Consider the following 21,492-nt stretch of genomic DNA (forward strand, 5'->3'; position numbering starts at 1 on the left):
ATATATATTGAGGTTTTTTAATACACACTTTTCTGTTGAGCAGAACAAACACAAAATAATGAATACGGTTTCGTTTAATTTTCACATCGGAAACACCGCGGCCATTGAGATACAATATTTTTCGCATTTATCTCGAGACGCGCGCTCTTTATCTTAGAAGAGCGGCACAAAACGTAGGCGGCGAGAACAGTTTCAAAAGGGAAGAGCGCAAAAGAAGAAAAAATATGGCCACAGTTGCTCAAGCCGGCTGTGTCTAGAAATGAACCATTAACCAGTTTGCATTCCGAAGAGTGCAGCAGGAGCAGCGGCAGAGCCGGCAGCAAACATTTTTGGTGGCTGGTTTCGGTTTCTTTTTCGAAGCAGAGCAGGTATAAGCGGCCATCATTCCATTCCTTTTCTCCCTTCTCTCTTTCCTTCTTTTGTGTACCGCTGTTCTGCGCTCTCCACATTTCAAAGCAGTTTTCCGCATATTTTGCACATTAATATTGTTTTTTATTCTCTCGTTTCACTTTGTCAGCACTGCATTTGTGCAAATTCAACTCAATTTTCACCGAAATGCACGTATTTCGATGCATTTGTTTCAACAAGCGGCGTCGGCGTTGGCATCGACATCAGCGTCAGCGTCGCCGACAGACCGGAGACTTTTGGGCGTTAAAATTATTCTACATGCATTTTATTTTTTCTTGTCGCGCTTGCTCCTCGCCTTCGGTTTTCGCTGTTTTCTCGCACTACCGATTTATTGATATATTGCTGGCAAGCTGCGTCTTGCAATGTCTTTTTATATGGAAATTGTGCGGTTTTATTTGTTTCAAGCGACAGCTGCACTTTCAGCGCACCAACACACACATGCACACACACACACACACAAACATCGTGGAATCGTGCTGGCAGGCGATCTCTGCGGAGCAGGCTGTAGCCAAGGTTACACAGCCGGCAGTGACGGAGAGGGCGGGAAAGAGGGCACGGCCAGAGCCCAGGAACACCACCCACCCGTCCCCGTCCCCGTCCCCAAGGCCGAAGAAGCCAAAACATGGACCCAAAAAGTCAAAAAAAACGGAGAAGAAGCCGCAGGAAGGCCAAATGAGGGACGCCGTAGCTCGCAAGGGACCGGAGGACGCCCCAAAGGATCGAGATGTGGGGTGGGTGAAGGTCGTAGCTAGGCAAAGGCCAAAGCCAAAGCAGCAGCAACGACCAAGACCGCCACGCAGCGATGCAATAGTCATCGCCGCCACCAGCACTGTCTCATATGCAGACATTCTAAGGAAGGTCAAGACAGAGCCAAGTCTTAAAAAGCTAGGGCAATCGGTGCAAGGGGTGCGACGCACGGCAAAAGGAGAGCTGTTGCTGATGCTGGAAAAATCGGCGGACCCGAGAACCCACGAGATGCAGGCAGCAGTCAAGGAAGCGCTAGGAAGCACGGTTGAAGTAAGGAGTCTTACCGAAACTGTCATCTTGGAGGTAAGGGACATAGACGAAGTGTCCACCCAAGAGGAAGTCCTAGCGGAACTCAAAGCGCAGGCAGGGGTGGAAATCTGCGAGGCCGCAGCCATCTCCATCAGACCAGCCTATAGGAGCACGCAGACCCTGACTCTGAAAGTTCCACCGGCTATAGCAAAGCCCCTCCTGGAGAAAGGAAGAATTCGCCTGGTATTGCAGAATACGACCCAAGTCAACTCCCCGAAGATGCTACAAGTGCATGGAATTTGGCCACATCGCGCCTAATTGTAAGAGCAGCCAAGACTTCACGAAGTGCTGCTACAATTGCGCAGGAGCCGACCACCAGGCCAAAGATTGCAAAGACGAACCAAGTTGCATTCTTTGCAAGCGCCACCGGGTGAAGGACCCGAAGCACCAAACGACGAGTTCGAGGTGCCCGCAGTACCAAAAGGCGATGCAGCAAATGAAGGATAGATGAAAATCATCCAACTAAACCTCAACCACTGCGAGATGGCACAGCAGCTGCTGGACCAGACCATAAGGGAGCACCGTATTGATGTAGCAGTCATAAGCGAGCAATACCGGAATCGCAACTCGGGAGAGTGGATTGCTGACTCGAGCAAGAAGGCAGCGATATGGAGCTGTGCGAGTCCCACACAGCAACTACTGCAAACATACGTCGGAGACGGATTCGCCAGAGCCCGGATAAATGGAGTGCACATATATAGCTGCTACCCGCCCCCGAGCCTCAGCCTACAGCAGGCGACGCAGGCACTGGAAAGGATTGCTGAAGATACGCGGGAGAAACACCCTACGCTCATAGCCGGCGATTTCAACGCTTGGGCGACGGAGTGGGGATGCCCGAGAACGAACCCAAGGGGAATGCTCTTAGAATGCTTTGCGACGTTGGATGCCGTACTGCTGAACACAGGCACACAGCAGACGTTCGGCAGAGCTGGAACGGGGTCTATAATAGACCTTACGTTCGTGAGCAGCAGCCTCAGCCGCAGGACAACGTGAGAAGTTAGTGGCTTATACACCGGGAGTGACCACCAAGCCCTCATATGTGAAATCCAGGAAACGGGCGCACCTAACCCGTTCATTGGTAAGCAGATCGGTTATAAGACCGAAACGCTAGAGCCGGATATGGTCCGGGCCATGTTTGAGGACTACGAGACCAACGGTACGGCTGACGAGAGAGCAAGCCAACTGGCTATACATACGCTGGAAGCATGTGATGCCTCCATGCTAAGGAAAAGAAGAAGCCTGAACAACCGCAGGCCAACGTATTGGTGGAACGCTGCAATAGGTAGCGCCAGGCAGGAGTGCCAGCGGAAAAGACGACTATACCAGCGTTCGAGAGGTTCCCCGGAATTCGAGAGGCTCCAAGGAGAATATAAGGAAAGCAGACGCTGCTTGAAGAGGCAGATCAAGGATGCCAAGCGCAAATGCTTCGAAAAGCTCTGCGATGACGCAGATGCGAACCCTTGGGGCTACGCATACAGGCTGGTAATGAAGAGACTGAGAGTGTTCAGTCCCCCGCCGCCAATGTGTGCAGATCTGCTGGTTAACATAGTAGAAACCCTATTTCCAGAGAAAGTGGCAGCCCAGAGGGTGATCGATAGAATACCGCCACCTGAAATAGAAGCCACCACGGGAGCAGAAGTCCTCGAAGCTCTACAACGGATCAAGAACGGCAAAGCACCAGGACCTGATGGGGTCCCAAATGCCGTTCTCCGCACGGCTATTGAGACCAATCCACAAATGTACGTGGATTTATTCAATGCGTGCATGTCCGAAGGGACCTTCCCCAGACCATGGAAGCGACAGCGGCTAGTCCTCTTACCCAAGGGGAACAAGCCGACCGAGGAGCCATCATCCTATAGACCACTCTGCATGCTCGACACAGTGGGTAAGATCCTCGAGCGCATAATCCACACCAGGCTGGAGAAGGCAGTAACGCGTCAGCTCTCACCGAGACAGCACGGGTTTCGCAAAGGCAGGTCCACGGTGGACGCAATCGGCGAGGTATGTGAGATAGCAAAGCGAGCTATCGATGGCACCCGATGGATGTACGGGACCAAAGAGTATTGCATAGTGGCAACACTCGATGTCCAAAATGCATTCAACTCTGCCAATTGGGATCACATACTAGAAGAATTGAGAAACTTTCAAATACCGCCGCATCTGCAGAATATCATCGCGGACTACCTAAGAGACCGAGTGCTCATATATGAGACGGATAAAGGGACACGTGAGCACCAAATCACTGGCGGAGTTCCCCAAGGATCGGTCCTCGGCCCGCTGCTGTGGAACATCATGTATGATGGAATCCTCAAGATGGATATGCCAATGGGCGCCACGGTGATAGGCTTTGCCGACGACATAGCAATAGTCGTAGTGGCAAAACAGAAAGAAGCGGCGGAAGAAATCTGCAACGACGCGGTAGAGAGAGCCAGAACATGGCTATCAGGGAGGGATCTCTCATTAGCCACCCACAAAACGGAGGCGGTGCTCATAAGCAGCAGGAAAGTAGTGGAGACGGCCACGATCCGAGTAGGAGACTGCACTATTAGCTCCAGTCCAAGCCTGAAGTACCTGGGGGTCATGATTGACCACAGACTCAGCTTCAAGCATCACATGGCGTATGCAAGCAGCAAGGCAGGAAAGACGGCAGTGGCCCTATCCCGCATCATGGCCAACACCGGAGGCCCGAAACAGCCAAGGCGAAAGCTACTAGCGAGCGTAGTTGGCTCAACGCTAATGTACGCTGCACCAATATGGGTTGATGCAATGAAGCATAAAACATATGCCCGAGAATGCAACGCAGTCCAGAGGCTGTGTGCCCTGAGGGTGTGTTGCGCATTCAGAACGGTATCCCAAGACGCCGCACTTGTGGTCGCAGGAATGATTCCCATCCATCTGCTGGCAAGAGAAGCCGCAGGAATCAGGGCACAGCGAACCCTGGGGACTACGGACCAGGACACCAGAGGTGCCTTAAGGCAGCGCACAATCCTGCAATGGCAAGATTCGTGGGATAACAGCAGCAAAGGGCGATGGACCCATAGGCTAATCCCAGACCTGAAGAGTTGGCTGAACCGTAGCCATGGACAAGTGGAGTATCACCTGACGCAACTGCTGACAGGACACGGTTGCTTTAAAGCCTACCTGCATAGGTTTAAGCACGAGGACGACCCCTTCTGCGTGGTCTGCGCAGGGGTCATCGAAGACGCAGAGCACTGCTTCTTCGAATGTCCAAGATTTCGGCAAGAACGAGAGGATCTAAGCAACAAGCTTGGAAGAATGCCAGCGGTGTCAAACCTGGCAGAATGCCTGCTGGAGTCGGAAGGAAACTGGGCCTCGATTAGACTCATGGCCGTAACTATGGCTACCAAACTGCGTCGCGAAGAAAGAGCACGCAATGCAAGGAGATAAAGGAGATTATTAAGAGAAGAGCCCTACGGGCATCTCCCCCGGCGAAGTAATATCTCGCGACAGTACCGCCGGGATCCGGGATAGGTGTGGTTGGTTTTAGAGCGGTTAGAGTCCCTCACTTCGGCTTCAGCTGAGTCGGCATGAAGCTTTACTGTAGTCACACAACAACAAAAAAAAAAAAAAAAAAAAAAAAAAAAAAAACACAAACACGCAGGAACTCACATTTCGACGCGTCGCACGTCGTTTCAGCGGTTGCTTTACTCACTGTTTATTGCCTTGTTGCGTTACGTTTCGCGTTCTCTCTATTTTCTCTTTCACTTTTGCCTACTCCACTATCCACTTGCTTCGTGGTCTTCGCGTTGTCTGTGTGTTTGGGTTTGACTTTTAACGATTTTAACGGTAGCACCTCTACCGCATTCAGTATATTTTCAGTATATATTCAGTATATATATACACATAATGGAAGAAAAAAAGGGTATGAACAGCAGGCAAAACGGCCCTGAAAATGCAACCGCATGCAAGCTGAAATCCACTTTTGCTTAATATTTTCATCACACGCGAACCTCGACATTTGTCTTGGCTGTTTTTGCCCCTTGTCCTTACCCTTTTTTATAGCCCATTTTAAATTACGACAAATTACAATTTTTCGTCGCAAGAAAGAGTGAACGATTTATCAATATGACACATTAAAATTATTAGACGAATAATTCATCAACCCCTTTTGTTACCTACATGGAATTTTTGCTTATAAAAACGAGAAAAAAGAGGATAAAAGGATAAAGTCACCCTTTTGACTTCAAGGTATATTGTTTGTCAACAACGCCGAGGTAAGGTTCGTACGAACCTTGCAATTTGCCTTGGCTGTTTTTGTTTGTTGTCCATACCCGTTTTTAAGGCCCATTAAAAAATAACGACTCATTTTTTCGTTTCAGAAGAGAGCAGAAGTCTGACCGTCTGATAAAAAACGTACTTAACCCACTTAAACCCCCTTTATTTAAACTGATAACTTGAACTAGACAAAAAATAATATTTACTCTTGCAGGTCCTTCATCCTTATATAAAAAAAGACCACGATATTTTTCACCTAAAGTGCTATAAAAATATTTAATCACGAATCATGCTGACTTAATTCGACTTAAGATTAGCTAAGACCTTCAGTCCTCAAAACATAATTTTATCCGATAGATGAATAAATTTTCTAGAAGATTAGCTAGCTTTAAATGCTTAATTTAATTTTATTGTGCCTAAAATAAGGTTTGAGCAAAGAAGGTCAGAAATAAAACGTAATGAAATGGACAGTGTTGCGATGAAAAATCCCTCCAGGCTTGCGAAAAAATATCGGTATTTTTGTGCGATAAGCGCAACTTATCGGCGCTTTTTTTTAAATAACAATGTTATAAAGCTAAACAAAATGTTTTTACATTTTATTTCTGTTGATTTTGATTTTATGACTATAATTATTTCGACCTTGTTATATACATAGTAAATCAGCAACTGCATTTATTAATTTCGGCATCGCAGCATTCAGAAGCCGGATAGGCGTCGAGGCAACAGGCCGGATTGTAGACGAAACAGTCGGTGGTCTGGTGCACTTCCTCTGTACCTTTTTTTTATTGAATCAATTCTCCTTCGCCTCCTTGTCTTCTTATTTCTCTCTTGCTATTTCTTTTTTATCTTTATTTTATTCAACAAAATATTCCATTTTTTTATTTAAATTCTATAAACATTTATAATCTGCACCGAGCCAACACTAGCTGACGGTACAGACGAGGGCGAACTGACGAAGTAGACGGTGGAAAACGGTCTGGAAAAAATAGAATGGAATATTGACCGTACTTTCTACCCATTCCCAGGTTGTAGATATCGTGCACTTCGTAGTTTTCATTTTGGAGCTGTTTTAGCACAATAACCTTTTTTCACCTAGTGGTGATAGCTTTTTCCACGAACGCAGGTGTCTTATTTGGGATTGTTTCTGACATCTGTCAAAAGTTAAATAGAGTTGTGTGTCAATCTTTTTGCACGTGTGACTTTTCTTGTGAAACGTATATACACGTTCCGCCGACCCACCTTCTCATCGTACTGAGCTAATCATTACAACAAAATTTTAGTTGCTTTACTTCGCATCGCATCCACATCTCGCATCATGTCTTTCCATTTTGATCAAGTTTTATATTCATATAAAGCAATGCAAAATCAGCAATATGATAATAAAGATATAAAAGGGTGATTCGTTATATAGAGCGGCTATACCACGATGCATAGTTTTGGCAATTGCGGTCAGCGTACTTTTGGGCGCACAGATTAGAACGAAGAAGGATAGATTCGAATCTGGCGGGCTAGGCCGATAGATCGACCATGGTTGCAAGTGTGTACACACAATTTTTGTACAAACACATTATATAGATAATCTCTTACGTTTTATTTGTTTGACCTTTGGGCAAAATCAAATAAAAGCAAGTATTTAAAATAAACCAGTCGAGTAGAAAATTGATTCATTAGTCGGATAAAATTATGTGGGCAGGCCTGAGGGTTCTATTTAGCTAGTAATATTCGCCAGAATATCAAAAATACGTCGGTATATTTTGAAAATAATACCGTATATTTCAGTATTTATTTGAATCGGTAATAACCGGTTGACAACAATGAGTCCCATTCCATACTTTTAAATTATGTTCTTAAATTACTATATTTGGACATCGACTTAGGGTGAATATTACCAATTATTGGGGAATATTAACACGACGCATCCTGACATTCTGTCGCAGCCGTTTCCTGCCATAATTTTCATTGGCGGAAAGCAATAATCGCGTTCCATGTTGCGGAAAAATGCAAGCAACAATGCATACCCTAGGAAAGGATATTATAGAATTGAGAAAATGTTTGTCATCCCAGGCAAAAATTTAGTCTCTGCTGCAAAAGCAAGTATTTAGAGTAATCCAGTTAGTAAAAAATTGATTCATAAATCGTATAAAATTATGTGGGTAGGGCTGAGAGATATAGATAGCTATTAATATTCCACGGAATATCAAAAACGAGGAATATGGATTATAGAGCTTGAGTTCGTCAGTATATTTACGGTATATTTTGAAAATGCGGTATATTTTGGTATATTTCTGAGGGTAAAAAAATTATAAAATAATAAAAAATTATTTCAGCGGCGGTGAAGATGAAAATACCCGACGAGCCAGCAGAAAAAGTGATTCGGAAGGCTATTCACAACATTAAGAATAGTCATTTTCAGAAGACCTCAAGAGAAAAAAAATACAAAGCAGACAATAATGAATAATAATAAATAAAAATAATTGGAAAAATAAACAATTACAATGTATTACTTTTTATATTAAATGCATGATTTTACGTGAAAAATCATCACTTATTAAGTGCATGATATTTAGGTAAAAATCATCACCTATAAAATGCATGATTTTTAGGTAAAAATCATCGCTTATTATGTGCATGATCTTTAGGCAAAAATCATGCATTTAATAAGCGATGATTTAAGCCAAAAAATCGTGAAAAATCATCGCTTATTAAGTCATGATTTTTCGGCAATGCTCGATGACAATGTCATCGATTATGCCCTAGGACATCTCCATGTTAATGTCATCAGCTCATCGTATGGCCGGTCATCGACTATGTCATCGGGGGTAGTGACGCGGTCATCGACGTGTCAGCAGCTGAGTCATTAATGACCCGTACTGCAGGGTAGCTAGAGGCAGTACTCACACACACACACAAACACACACATGCAGAACATATCTCAACACTAATACAGGGACAGAGATTACAAACTTGTTTTGCCTCGCTCTCGCTGGATCCCTGACCCTGCTCTCCCGCTCTTTCGTTCTCTTTTGTTTGGTGTGAGTGAGTCAGAGTGTGGCTGCGATATGCAAATTGGAAAATGTTGTGCAAAACCCTTTTAGCGGCAAATTGATTTGGTTTTTGACCAACTTGAAGAACTGTGGCATCTTTTAACGCTGATGATTTCAGCAGAGAAATTAATGAATCAGCTGTGGGAGGAGCATTTGGTGTGGCTGATTTCGACGGATGTTTACTCAATTTTGTCACCGCAGTGAGAAAGTAATGCTAAATTCAAAGAAGTTGGCCCGGCTAAAAGAAATCAAAATGGAATGAATGAGGTGTGATTCATTCATTTCCACGGCGATGACTCGGAACTATTGAGAGTGCGATAAGACCCAGCCCCAGAGAAGGGACAAACGAAACACTGCGCAAATTGATTAGTTTACTCCGGGCTCCGGGGCTTCTATCAGTTGGTTTTATGTCAGGTAATTTCGTGTTTCGGGCGTGGTTCCCAAAACTGTATCGTTATGGCAGGAAAAAACATTATATATGCGCCTCGTTTTTGACTGTTGCAGCTGCCTGGCCTGACCTAATCGGCTTAAAAGAAGAATTTTTCAAAAATTCTCAGCTCAAAAGTAACCCCCCAAAAGACTGGAGCTGTGAACTGGGACAGCGACTCGAAACTGGTCAAGAGGAAGCAAAGCCAAAGCCATAGCCAACGCCAACGCTGGCGGAGCTCTACAGGTTTTTCAGGTCGCTTCAGGTGAAAGCAGGAGAGAGGAGGAACTGCAAGATGATAGGGCGGGAGGAATATGTGGGCAAGGGTTCTTCAGTAGAACTCACCTGATTCTCGGGGGGCACCCAGACCAGGAGCTTCTGTGTCCATTCCGCCTGTGTGGCCGGATCATTGTATTGGTTCCGTTCCACCGAAAGGTATTTCAGCTCGGGATCGTTGCGATCTACTTCTTCCGACATTGTAGCGGTGTATTTACTCTCTCTCTCTCTATATATATATATATATTATTCTCACTCAATTCAACTATGGTTTTGTCGTTTGAGTTTTCTCGTCGTAATGTGGGGGCTATTGAGGTTTTTTAATACACACTTTTCTGTTGAGCAGAACAAACACAAAATAATGAATACGGTTTCGTTTAATTTTCACATCGGAAACACCGCGGCCATTGAGATACAATATTTTTCGCATTTATCTCGAGACGCGCGCTCTTTATCTTAGAAGAACGGCACAAAACGGAGGCGGCGAGAACAGTTTCAAACATTTTTGGTGGCTGGTTTCGGTTTCTTTTTCGAAGCAGAGCAGGTATAAGCGGCCATCATTCCATTCCTTTTCTCCCTTCTCTCTTTCCTTCTTTTGTGTACCGCTGTTCTGCGCTCTCCACATTTCAAAGCAGTTTTCCGCATATTTTGCACATTAATATTGTTTTTTATTCTCTCGTTTCACTTTGTCAGCACTGCATTTGTGCAAATTTAACTCAATTTTCACCGAAATGCACGTATTTCGATGCATTTGTTTCAACAAGCGGCGTCGGCGTTGGCATCGACATCAGCGTCAGCGTCGCCGACAGACCGGAGACTTTTGGGCGTTAAAATTATTCTACATGCATTTTATTTTTTCTTGTCGCGCTTGCTCCTCGCCTTCGGTTTTCGCTGTTTTCTCGCACTACCGATTTATTGATATATTGCTGGCAAGCTGCGTCTTGCAATGTCTTTTTATATGGAAATTGTGCGGTTTTATTTGTTTCAAGCGACAGCTGCACTTTCAGCGCACCAACACACACATGCACACACACACACACACACACACAAACACGCAGGAACTCACATTTCGACGCGTCGCACGTCGTTTCAGCGGTTGCTTTACTCACTGTTTATTGCCTTGTTGCGTTACGTTTCGCGTTCTCTCTATTTTCTCTTTCACTTTTGCCTACTCCACTATCCACTTGCTTCGTGGTCTTCGCGTTGTCTGTGTGTTTGGGTTTGACTTTTAACGATTTTAACGGTAGCACCTCTATAGTTTTCGATTTATTGTCAACGCGTACTCGCATTCAGTATATTTTCAGTATATATTCAGTATATATATACACATAATGGAAGAAAAAAAAGGGTATGAACAGCAGGCAAAACGGCCCTGAAAATGCAACCGCATGCAAGCTGAAATCCACTTTTGCTTAATACTTTCATCACACGCGAACCTCGACATTTGTCTTGGCTGTTTTTGCCCCTTGTCCTTACCCTTTTTTATAGCCCATTTTAAATTACGACTCAATTTTTCGTCGCAAGAAAGAGTGAACGATTTATCAATATGACACATTAAAATTATTAGACGAATAATTCATCAACCCCTTTTGTTACCTACATGGAATTTTTGCTTATAAAAACGAGAAAAAAGAGGATAAAAGGATAAAGTCACCCTTTTGACTTCAAGGTATATTGTTTGTCAACAACGCCGAGGTAAGGTTCGTACGAACCCTGCAATTTGCCTTGGCTGTTTTTGTTTGTTGTCCATACCCGTTTTTAAGGCCCATTAAAAAATAACGACTCATTTTTTCGTTTCAGAAGAGAGCAGAAGTCTGACCGTCTGATAAAAAACGTACTTAGCCCACTTAAACCCCCTTTATTTAAACTGATAATAACTTGAACTAGACAAAAAATAATATTTACTCTTGCAGGTCCTTCATCTTTATATAAAAAAAGACCACGATATTTTTCACCTAAAGTGCTATAAAAATATTTAATCACGAATCATGCTGACTTAATTCGACTTAAGATTAGCTAAGACCTTCAGTCCTCAAAACATAATTTTATCCGATAGATGAATCAATTTTCTAGAAGATTAGCTAGCTTTAAATGCTTAATTTAATTTTATTGTGCCTAAAATAAGGTTTGAGCAAAGAAGGTCAGAAATAAAACGTAATGAAATGGACAGTGTTGCGATGAAAAATCCCTCCAGGCTTGCGAAAAAATATCGGTATTTTTGTGCGATAAGCGCAACTTATCGGCGCTTTTTTTTTAAATAACAATGTTATAAAGCTAAACAAAATGTTTTTACATTTTATTTCTGTTGATTTTGATTTTATGACTATAATTATTTCGACCTTGTTATATACATAGTAAATCAGCAACTGCATTTATTAATTTCGGCATCGCAGCATTCAGAAGCCGGATAGGCGTCGAGGCAACAGGCCGGATTGTAGACGAAACAGTCGGTGGTCTGGTGCACTTCCTCTGTACCTTTTTTTTTATTGAATCAATTCTCCTTCGCCTCCTTTGCTTCTTATTTCTCTCTTGCTATTTCTTTTTTATCTTTATTTTATTCAACAAAATATTCCATTTTTTTATTAAAATTCTATAAACATTTATAATCTGCACCGAGCCAACACTAGCTGACGGTACAGACGAGGGCGAACTGACGAAGTAGACGGTGGAAAACGGTCTGGAAAAAATAGAATGGAATATTGACCGTACTTTCTACCCATTCCCAGGTTGTAGATATCGTGCACTTCGTAGTTTTCATTTTGGAGCTGTTTTAGCACAATAACCTTTTTTCACCTAGTGGTGATAGCTTTTTCCACGAACGCAGGTGTCTTATTTGGGATTGTTTCTGACATCTGTCAAAAGTTAAATAGAGTTGTGTGTCAATCTTTTTGCACGTGTGACTTTTCTTGTGAAACGTATATACACGTTCCGCCGACCCACCTTCTCATCGTACTGAGCTAATCATTACAACAAAATTTTAGTTGCTTTACTTCGCATCGCATCCACATCTCGCATCATGTCTTTCCATTTTGATCAAGTTTTATATTCATATAAAGCAATGCAAAATCAGCAATATGATAATAAAGATATAAAAGGGTCATTCGTTATATAGAGCGGCTATACCACGATGCATAGTTTTGGCAATTGCGGTCAGCGTACTTTTGGGCGCACAGATTAGAACGAAGAAGGATAGATTCGAATCTGGCGGGCTAGGCCGATAGATCGACCATGGTTGCAAGTGTGTACACACAATTTTTGTACAAACACATTATATAGATAATCTCTTACGTTTTATTTGTTTGACCTTTGGGCAAAATCAAATAAAAGCAAGTATTTAAAATAAACCAGTCGAGTAGAAAATTGATTCATTAGTCGGATAAAATTATGTGGGCAGGCCTGAGGGTTCTATTTAGCTAGTAATATTCGCCAGAATATCAAAAATACGTCGGTATATTTTGAAAATAATACCGTATATTTCAGTATTTATTTGAATCGGTAATAACCGGTTGACAACAATGAGTCCCATTCCATACTTTTAAATTATGTTCTTAAATTACTATATTTGGACATCGACTTAGGGTGAATATTACCAATTATTGGGGAATATTAACACGACGCATCCTGACATTCTGTCGCAGCCGTTTCCTGCCATAATTTTCATTGGCGGAAAGCAATAATCGCGTTCCATGTTGCGGAAAAATGCAAGCAACAATGCATACCCTAGGAAAGGATATTATAGAATTGAGTTCGTCAGTATATTTACGGTATATTTTGAAAATGCGGTATATTTTGGTATATTTCTGAGGGTAAAAAAATTATAAAATAATAAAAAATTATTTCAGCGGCGGTGAAGATGAAAATACCCGACGAGCCAGCAGAAAAAGTGATTCGGAAGGCTATTCACAACATTAAGAATAGTCATTTTCAGTAGACCTCAAGAGAAAAAAAATACAAAGCAGACAATAATGAATAATAATAAATAAAAATAATTGGAAAAATAAACAATTACAATGTTTTACTTTTTATATTAAATGCATGATTTTACGTGAAAAATCATCACTTATTAAGTGCATGATATTTAGGTAAAAATCATCACCTATAAAATGCATGATTTTTAGGTAAAAATCATCGCTTATTATGTGCATGATCTTTAGGCAAAAATCATGCATTTAATAAGCGATGTTTTAAGCCAAAAAATCGTGAAAAATCATCGCTTATTAAGTCATGATTTTTCGGCAATGCTCGATGACAATGTCATCGATTATGCCCTAGGACATCTCCATGTTAATGTCATCAGCTCAGCGTATGGCCGGTCATCGACTATGTCATCGGGGGTAGTGACGCGGTCATCGACGTGTCAGCAGCTGAGTCATTAATGACCCGTACTGCAGGGTAGCTAGAGGCAGTACTCACACACACACACAAACACACACATGCAGAACATATCTCAACACTAATACAGGGACAGAGATTACAAACTTGTTTTGCATCGCTTTTGACAGCGATCTAGAAGTAACATTGGTGGAGGCGAGCCTCAGGAATGTCGTTGACGCTCCTGCAGATAAACCTCCACCATTGTAAGGCAGCATGCGCTGCTCTACTGCTCCACCTGGCCAAGGATGGAGCCGACATAGTCCTCATTCAGGAGCCCTGGATCCTCGGAAACAGGGTCTCCGGTCTGAGGACTTCTGACTACAAGCTATATGTAGCTGAAACCGCAGGTAAAATTCGTACCTGCATTCTTGCAAAAAGAGAGTTGCACCTATTTTTGCTCCCAAATTTCAGCAATGAAGACCACACCGCAGTGAGCCTCGAAGGCCAGGAGCGCTCACTGAGGATCTGCTCCGCATACATGGGGCATGAACAAACAGACCCCCCTCCACACGCGCCTCTCCGGGCTCTAATCGCAGACTGCTCGGCCAAGGACATCGGCCTAATTGTGGGGTGCGATGCCAATGCACATCACTGTCAGTGGGGAAGCACTGACACAAACGAAAGGGGTGAGTACCTTTTCAGTTACTTACTGACCACTCAGATGGTCTTACTAAACCGGGGTAGTGATCCCACCTTTATCATTAAAAACCGCAAGGAGGTCCTGGACCTCACGCTTGCCTCTCATGAGATACAGCGTAACATTGTATCCTGGAGGGTCCTGGAAGAGCACTCCTTCTCGGACCACAGGTACGTGGAAACTGTCTTCTCCTTCTCAGTACCGAAGCCAGTCCGATTCCGAAACATCAGGCGGACAAACTGGACTCGGTACTCTGATTACCTCTGTCGTGTTCTCCCTGAGCCCCCATCTGAGGAGGAGTTCTCCACGGAGGCCACGACTCGTCTTCTTAAGATCTTTACCGACGCCTGCAATAAGGCGCTCGACAAAGCATGCCCCTCTGGCAAGAACAGAGGCCGGAAGAAACCTGAATGGTGGAATCCGAAACTGGGTGAACTCCGGAAAGCCTCCCGGAGACTCTTCAATAAAGCTAAGGCTGAAAACGTTGAGCAAAACTGGGCCGAATACAAGGCCAGTCTGTCAACCTACAACAAAGAACTTAGAAAAGCCAAACGCGCCTCCTGGCGTAAGTTCTGCAGCGAAATCGAGAGTAACTCAGAAGCCTCACGCTTGCGCAGAGTTCTCTCGAAGACAACACCCACCCTGGGCTACTTGAAGAACACCGACCAGTCGTGGACTACGTCCAGCGAGGAGTCGCTAAATCTTCTCCTAAATACCCACTTCCCTGGCTGCGATGAAAACAGACCCAACTACCTCGCGCCTCCTTCTGTCGCCTCAAATGCCATCTTGGGACTGCTAAGCCAGGAAAACATTTCCTGGGCGATCAGAAGCTTTAAACCCTACAAGTCCGCGGGGCCAGACGGCATTTTCCCTGCCCAACTGATTCACGCGGGACATAAAGCCATTAACTGGCTCAAAATAATTTACGAGGGAATCTTCTCCCACGGGTGCATTCCTGACACCTGGCTTCAGACCAAAGTCGTATTCATACCCAAGGCAGGCAAGCCCTCGCACACTGCCCCAAAAGATTTCAGACCCATAAGTCTATCGTCTTTTCTTCTAAAGGCGATGGAGCGGCTCCTGGGGCTGCATCTAACGGCGTGCATTCCGTCCAGTCTGATCTCAGACTCCCAGCATGCCTATCGGAAGGGAAGATCCACCGAAACGGCCCTACACTCGATCACATCGATCATCGAAGCGTCCCTTAACTTTAAGGAGTACACCCTAGTAGCCTTCCTCGACATAGAAGGCGCCTTTAACAACATCCTTCCGACCGCCATCACGGGCGCACTGACGGATCTGGGCGTTGACTCCAGGACGGTGAGCCTGATCGATCAGATGCTACAATGCAGGACGGTTGAGGCATCACTGGGGACGTCAACGTGTACCAGATTTGTCAGCAGAGGCACACCGCAGGGCGGAGTCCTCTCGCCCCTCCTATGGAACGTGGCAGTGAACACACTGCTGCGGGAGATAGAGGGGGGTGGCTGCCGTGTGGTGGCGTACGCGGACGATGTTGCCATAGCATTCTCCGGAAAATTTCCGCAGACATTGTGTGAGTGCATGACAAGTACTCTCACGAAAATGTCGAAATGGGCAGACAAATGCGGGTTAGGCGTCAACCCGTCTAAAACGGAACTGGTGCTTTTCACTAGGAAGTACAAAGTTCCGGTACTGATTCCCCCAAGACTATGTGGGGAAACGCTAGTCTTCAGCAACAACGCCAAGTATCTTGGCCTAATCCTCGATAGAAAGCTCGATTGGAAATTGAGCATAGAGGATAGAGTAAAGAAGGCCACAGTGGCCCTCTATACCTGCAGGAAAGCCATCGGACTAAAATGGGGAATGACCCCCTATATAGTTCGGTGGCTCTACACCGCCATCATACGACCAATCATGCTCTATGGAGTGGTGGTATGGTGGCCAGCCTTGGACAGAAGGACATGCCTCAATAAACTCAGCAGAGTTCAACGCATGGCAGAGCTATGCATAACTGGCGGGCTACGCACTACTCCAGGGGAAGCCCTGGATACTGTGCTGGACCTCCTCCCTGTGGATCTCATGGGAAAGAAGGTGGCAACACTTTCCGCCCTCAGAATGAGAGAAGCCAGACTGTGGAAAGCATCCGCGGTTGGGCACTCGGGAATCCTGATGAGACTCCCGCAATTACCAGAGAGGACAGATTACTGTATCCCCAGTGATCACCTCTCGACGCCCTTCCAGGTATCAATCCCATCTAGGGAGGACTGGGAGATGGGCGAACCAGGACCTGCAAATGCGGTCCACTTCTACACTGATGGCTCAAAGCTAGACGGCCGCGTGGGAGGCGGAGTCTACTGCAGCGAGCTGAACATCAGTCATTGCTTCAGGCTCCCGGATCACTGTAGTGTGTTCCAAGCGGAGGTTGAAGCCATCAAGGAGGCCATTTCGATTGTCTCCAAATTACTTCTAGATACGCACTTAGTGTGCGTCTTCTCGGACAGCCAAGCAGCTATCAAAGCTCTAGGCTCAATATCGTCGAACTCAGCGACTGTAAATGACTGCCGCAGGTCTCTGCACGAGATCGCAGAGCAGTGAGATCTCTTCCTTATATGGGTCCCCGGCCACAGGGACATCGAGGGGAATGACGAGCTAGCCGGGCAGGGTACTACGATTCCTCTCCTACCGGAGAGGGAGCAAGTAGCGATGCCCTTGGCTACCTGCAGGCTCCTAACGCACGAATTGTTCGAGCAAAATGCCAATAGGAGATGGCAGCAAACCGTTTCCTGTAAAGTCTCAAGATTGATATGGCCATATCGATCGAAGAAGCGCTCAGCAGAGCTGTATAAACTCAGCAGAGCACAGTGCTCTGCAGTTACTAGAGCCATTACGGGACACTGGCAGATCGGCACTCACGCCTCTAGACTGTCAATCCCTCATAACGACTTCTGCAGGAGTTGTCGCGACGAGGAGGAGGAGGAATCGGTCCCCCACTTCTTCTGCCACTGCCCAGCCCTTGGAAATCGTCGTCTTCGTATTCTCGGGGCCGCTTTCCTCACGGACATTTCGGACCTGTCCGTAATCAAACCAGGGACCTTGTCCAAATACATCCAAGCCACCGGATGGGACTGCCCTTAACCTGCAGAAGTATGCTCTCACGGTTCGGGCAACGCGAAGGGGCACATGCCCATGCGGCAACACAACGGACCTTTTATAGGTCCAAGTGAGCTTGGGGGCGGGAGGCTCTTATCCCCCCCCCTCCCGGCTACCGCCTTAACCTAACCTAACCTTTGCCTCGCTCTCGCTGGATCCCTGACCCTGCTCTCCCGCTCTTTCGTTCTCTTTTGTTTGGTGTGAGTGAGTCAGAGTGTGGCTGCGATATGCAAATTGGAAAATGTTGTGCAAAACCCTTTTAGCGGCAAATTGATTTGGTTTTTGACCAACTTGAAGAACTGTGGCATCTTTTAACGCTGATGATTTCAGCAGAGAAATGAATGTGCGAATATGCAGGAGGAATATGTGGGCAAGGGTTCTTCAGTAGAACTCACTTGATTCTCGTGGGGCACCCAGACCAGGCGCTTCTGTGTCCATTCCGCCTGTGTGGCCGGATCATTGTATTGGTTCCGTTCCACCGAAAGGTATTTCAGCTCGGGATCGTTGCGATCTACTTCTTCCGACATTGTAGCGGTGTATTTACTCTCTCTCTCTCTATATATATATATATATATATTATTCTCACTCAATTCAACTATGGTTTTGTCGTTTGAGTTTTCTCGTCGTAATGTGGGTGCTATTGAGGTTTTTTAATACACACTTTTCTGTTGAGCAGAACAAACACAAAATAATGAATACGGTTTCGTTTAATTTTGACATCGGAAACACCGCGGCCATTGAGATACAATATTTTTCGCATCGAGCGGCACAAAACGTAGGCGGCGAGAACAGTTTCAAAAGGGAAGAGCGCAAAAGAAGAAAAAATATGGCCACAGTTGCTCAAGCCGGCTGTGTCTAGAAATGAACCATTAACCAGTTTGCATTCCGAAGAGTGCAGCAGGAGCAGCGGCAGAGCCGGCAGCAAACATTTTTGGTGGCTGGTTTCGGTTTCTTTTTCGAAGCAGAGCAGGTATAAGCGGCCATCATTCCATTCCTTTTCTCCCTTCTCTCTTTCCTTCTTTTGTGTACCGCTGTTCTGCGCTCTCCACATTTCAAAGCAGTTTTCCGCATATTTTGCACATTAATATTGTTTTTTATTCTCTCGTTTCACTTTGTCAGCACTGCATTTGTGCAAATTCAACTCAATTTTCACCGAAATGCACGTATTTCGATGCATTTGTTTCAACAAGCGGCGTCGGCGTTGGCATCGACATCAGCGTCAGCGTCGCCGACAGACCGGAGACTTTTGGGCGTTAAAATTATTCTACATGCATTTTATTTTTTCTTGTCGCGCTTGCTCCTCGCCTTCGGTTTTCGCTGTTTTCTCGCACTACCGATTTATTGATATATTGCTGGCAAGCTGCGTCTTGCAATGTCTTTTTATATGGAAATTGTGCGGTTTTATTTGTGTCAAGCGACAGCTGCACTTTCAGCGCACCAACACACACATGCACACACACACACACAAACACGCAGGAACTCACATTTCGACGCGTCGCACGTCGTTTCAGCGGTTGCTTTACTCACTGTTTATTGCCTTGTTGCGTTACGTTTCGCGTTCTCTCTATTTTCTCTTTCACTTTTGCCTACTCCACTATCCACTTGCTTCGTGGTCTTCGCGTTGTCTGTGTGTTTGGGTTTGACTTTTAACGATTTTAACGGTAGCACCTCTATAGTTTTCGATTTATTGTCAACGCGTACTCGCATTCAGTATATTTTCAGTATATATTCAGTATATATATACACATAATGGAAGAAAAAAAAGGGTATGAACAGCAGGCAAAACGGCCCTGAAAATGCAACCGCATGCAAGCTGAAATCCACTTTTGCTTAATATTTTCATCACACGCGAACCTCGACATTTGTCTTGGCTGTTTTTGCCCCTTGTCCTTACCCTTTTTTATAGCCCATTTTAAATTACGACAAATTACAATTTTTCGTCGCAAGAAAGAGTGAACAATTTATCAATATGACACATTAAAATTATTAGACGAATAATTCATCAACCCCTTTTGTTACCTACATGGAATTTTTGCTTATAAAAACGAGAAAAAAGAGGATAAAAGGATAAAGTCACCCTTTTGACTTCAAGGTATATTGTTTGTCAACAACGCCGAGGTAAGGTTCGTACGAAACTTGCAATTTGCCTTGGCTGTTTTTGTTTGGTGTCCATACCCGTTTTTAAGGCCCATTAAAAAATAACGACTCATTTTTTCGTTTCAGAAGAGAGCAGAAGTCTGACCGTCTGATAAAAAACGTACTTAGCCCACTTAAACCCCCTTTATTTAAACTGATAATAACTTGAACCAGACAAAAAATAATATTTACTCTTGCAGGTCCTTCATCTTTATATAAAAAAAGACCACGATATTTTTCACTTAAAGTGCTATAAAAATATTTAATCACGAATCATGCTGACTTAATTCTACTTAAGATTAGCTAAGACCTTCAGTCCTCAAAACATAATTTTATCCGATAGATGAATCAATTTTCTAGAAGATTAGCTAGCTTTAAATGCTTAATTTAATTTTATTGTGCCTAAAATAAGGTTTGAGCAAAGAAGGTCAGAAATAAAACGTAATGAAATGGACAGTGTTGCGATGAAAAATCCCTCCAGGCTTGCGAAAAAATATCGGTATTTTTGTGCGATAAGCGCAACTTACGGCGCTTTTTTTTTTAAATAACAATGTTATAAAGCTAAACAAAATGTTTTTACATTTTATTTTGTTGATTTTGATTTTGATTTTATGACTATAATTATTTCGACCTTGTTATATACATAGTAAATCAGCAACTGCATTTATTAATTTCGGCATCGCAGCATTCAGAAGCCGGATAGGCGTCGAGGCAACAGGCCGGATTGTAGACGAAACAGTCGGTGGTCTGATGCACTTCCTCTGTACCTTTTTTTTTATTGAATCAATTCTCCTTCGCCTCCTTTGCTTCTTATTTCTCTCTTGCTATTTCTTTTTTATCTTTATTTTATTCAACAAAATATTCCATTTTTTTATTAAAATTCTATAAACATTTATAATCTGCACCGAGCCAACACTAGCTGACGGTACAGACGAGGGCGAACTGACGAAGTAGACGGTGGAAAACGGTCTGGAAAAAATAGAATGGAATATTGACCGTACTTTCTACCCATTCCCAGGTTGTAGATATCGTGCACTTCGTAGTTTTCATTTTGGAGCTGTTTTAGCACAATAACCTTTTTTCACCTAGTGGTGATAGCTTTTTCCACGAACGCAGGTGTCTTATTTGGGATTGTTTCTGACATCTTTCAAAAGTTAAATAGAGTTGTGTGTCAATCTTTTTGCACGTGTGACTTTTCTTGTGAAACGTTTTTACACGTTCCGCCGACCCACCTTCTCATCGTACTGAGCTAATCATTACAACAAAATTTTATTTGCTTTACTTCGCATCGCATCCACATCTCGCATCATGTCTTTCCATTTTGATCAAGTTTTATATTCATATAAAGCAATGCAAAATCAGCAATATGATAATAAAGATATAAAAGGGTCATTCGTTATATAGAGCGGCTATACCACGATGCATAGTTTTGGCAATTGCGGTCAGCGTACTTTTGGGCGCACAGATTGAAAGAAGAAGGATAGATTCGAATCTGGCGGGCTAGGCCGATAAAAACAAACACATTATATAGATAATCTCTTACGTTTTATTTGTTTGACCTTTGGGCAAAATCAAATAAAAGCAAGTATTTAAAATAAACCAGTCGAGTAGAAAATTGATTCATTAGTCGGATAAAATTATGTGGGCAGGCCTGAGGGTTCTATTTAGCTAGTAATATTCGCCAGAATATTAAAAATACGTCGGTATATTTTGAAAATAATACCGTATATTTCAGTATTTATTTGAATCGGTAATAACCGGTTGAC

The 21,492-nt window shown here is 43.9% G+C and overlaps 1 long non-coding RNA gene across 5 annotated transcripts; it reads right to left on the bottom strand.

Moving 5' to 3' along the window:
* Positions 1-5: 5 nt before the first annotated feature.
* LOC117191366 lies at positions 6-21,223 on the bottom strand. Of its 5 annotated transcripts, none has more exons than XR_004474032.1 (5): positions 19,075-19,556; positions 17,986-18,255; positions 10,698-13,167; positions 5,138-5,278; positions 6-32 (listed from the first exon to the last, which is right to left on the bottom strand). It is a non-coding gene; the product is annotated as an uncharacterized LOC117191366 (long non-coding RNA). The 5 variants fall into 5 exon arrangements; XR_004474030.1 differs by having other exon boundaries at positions 5,095-5,278; XR_004474028.1 differs by lacking the exons at positions 6-32; positions 5,138-5,278 and adding exons at positions 9,593-9,782; positions 20,959-21,223 and having other exon boundaries at positions 10,514-13,167; positions 19,075-20,870.
* Positions 21,224-21,492: the final 269 nt, after the last annotated feature.

This window comes from Drosophila miranda (genome assembly GCF_003369915.1).
Source record: "Drosophila miranda strain MSH22 chromosome Y unlocalized genomic scaffold, D.miranda_PacBio2.1 Contig_Y1_pilon, whole genome shotgun sequence".
Taxonomy (NCBI): domain Eukaryota; kingdom Metazoa; phylum Arthropoda; class Insecta; order Diptera; family Drosophilidae; genus Drosophila; species Drosophila miranda.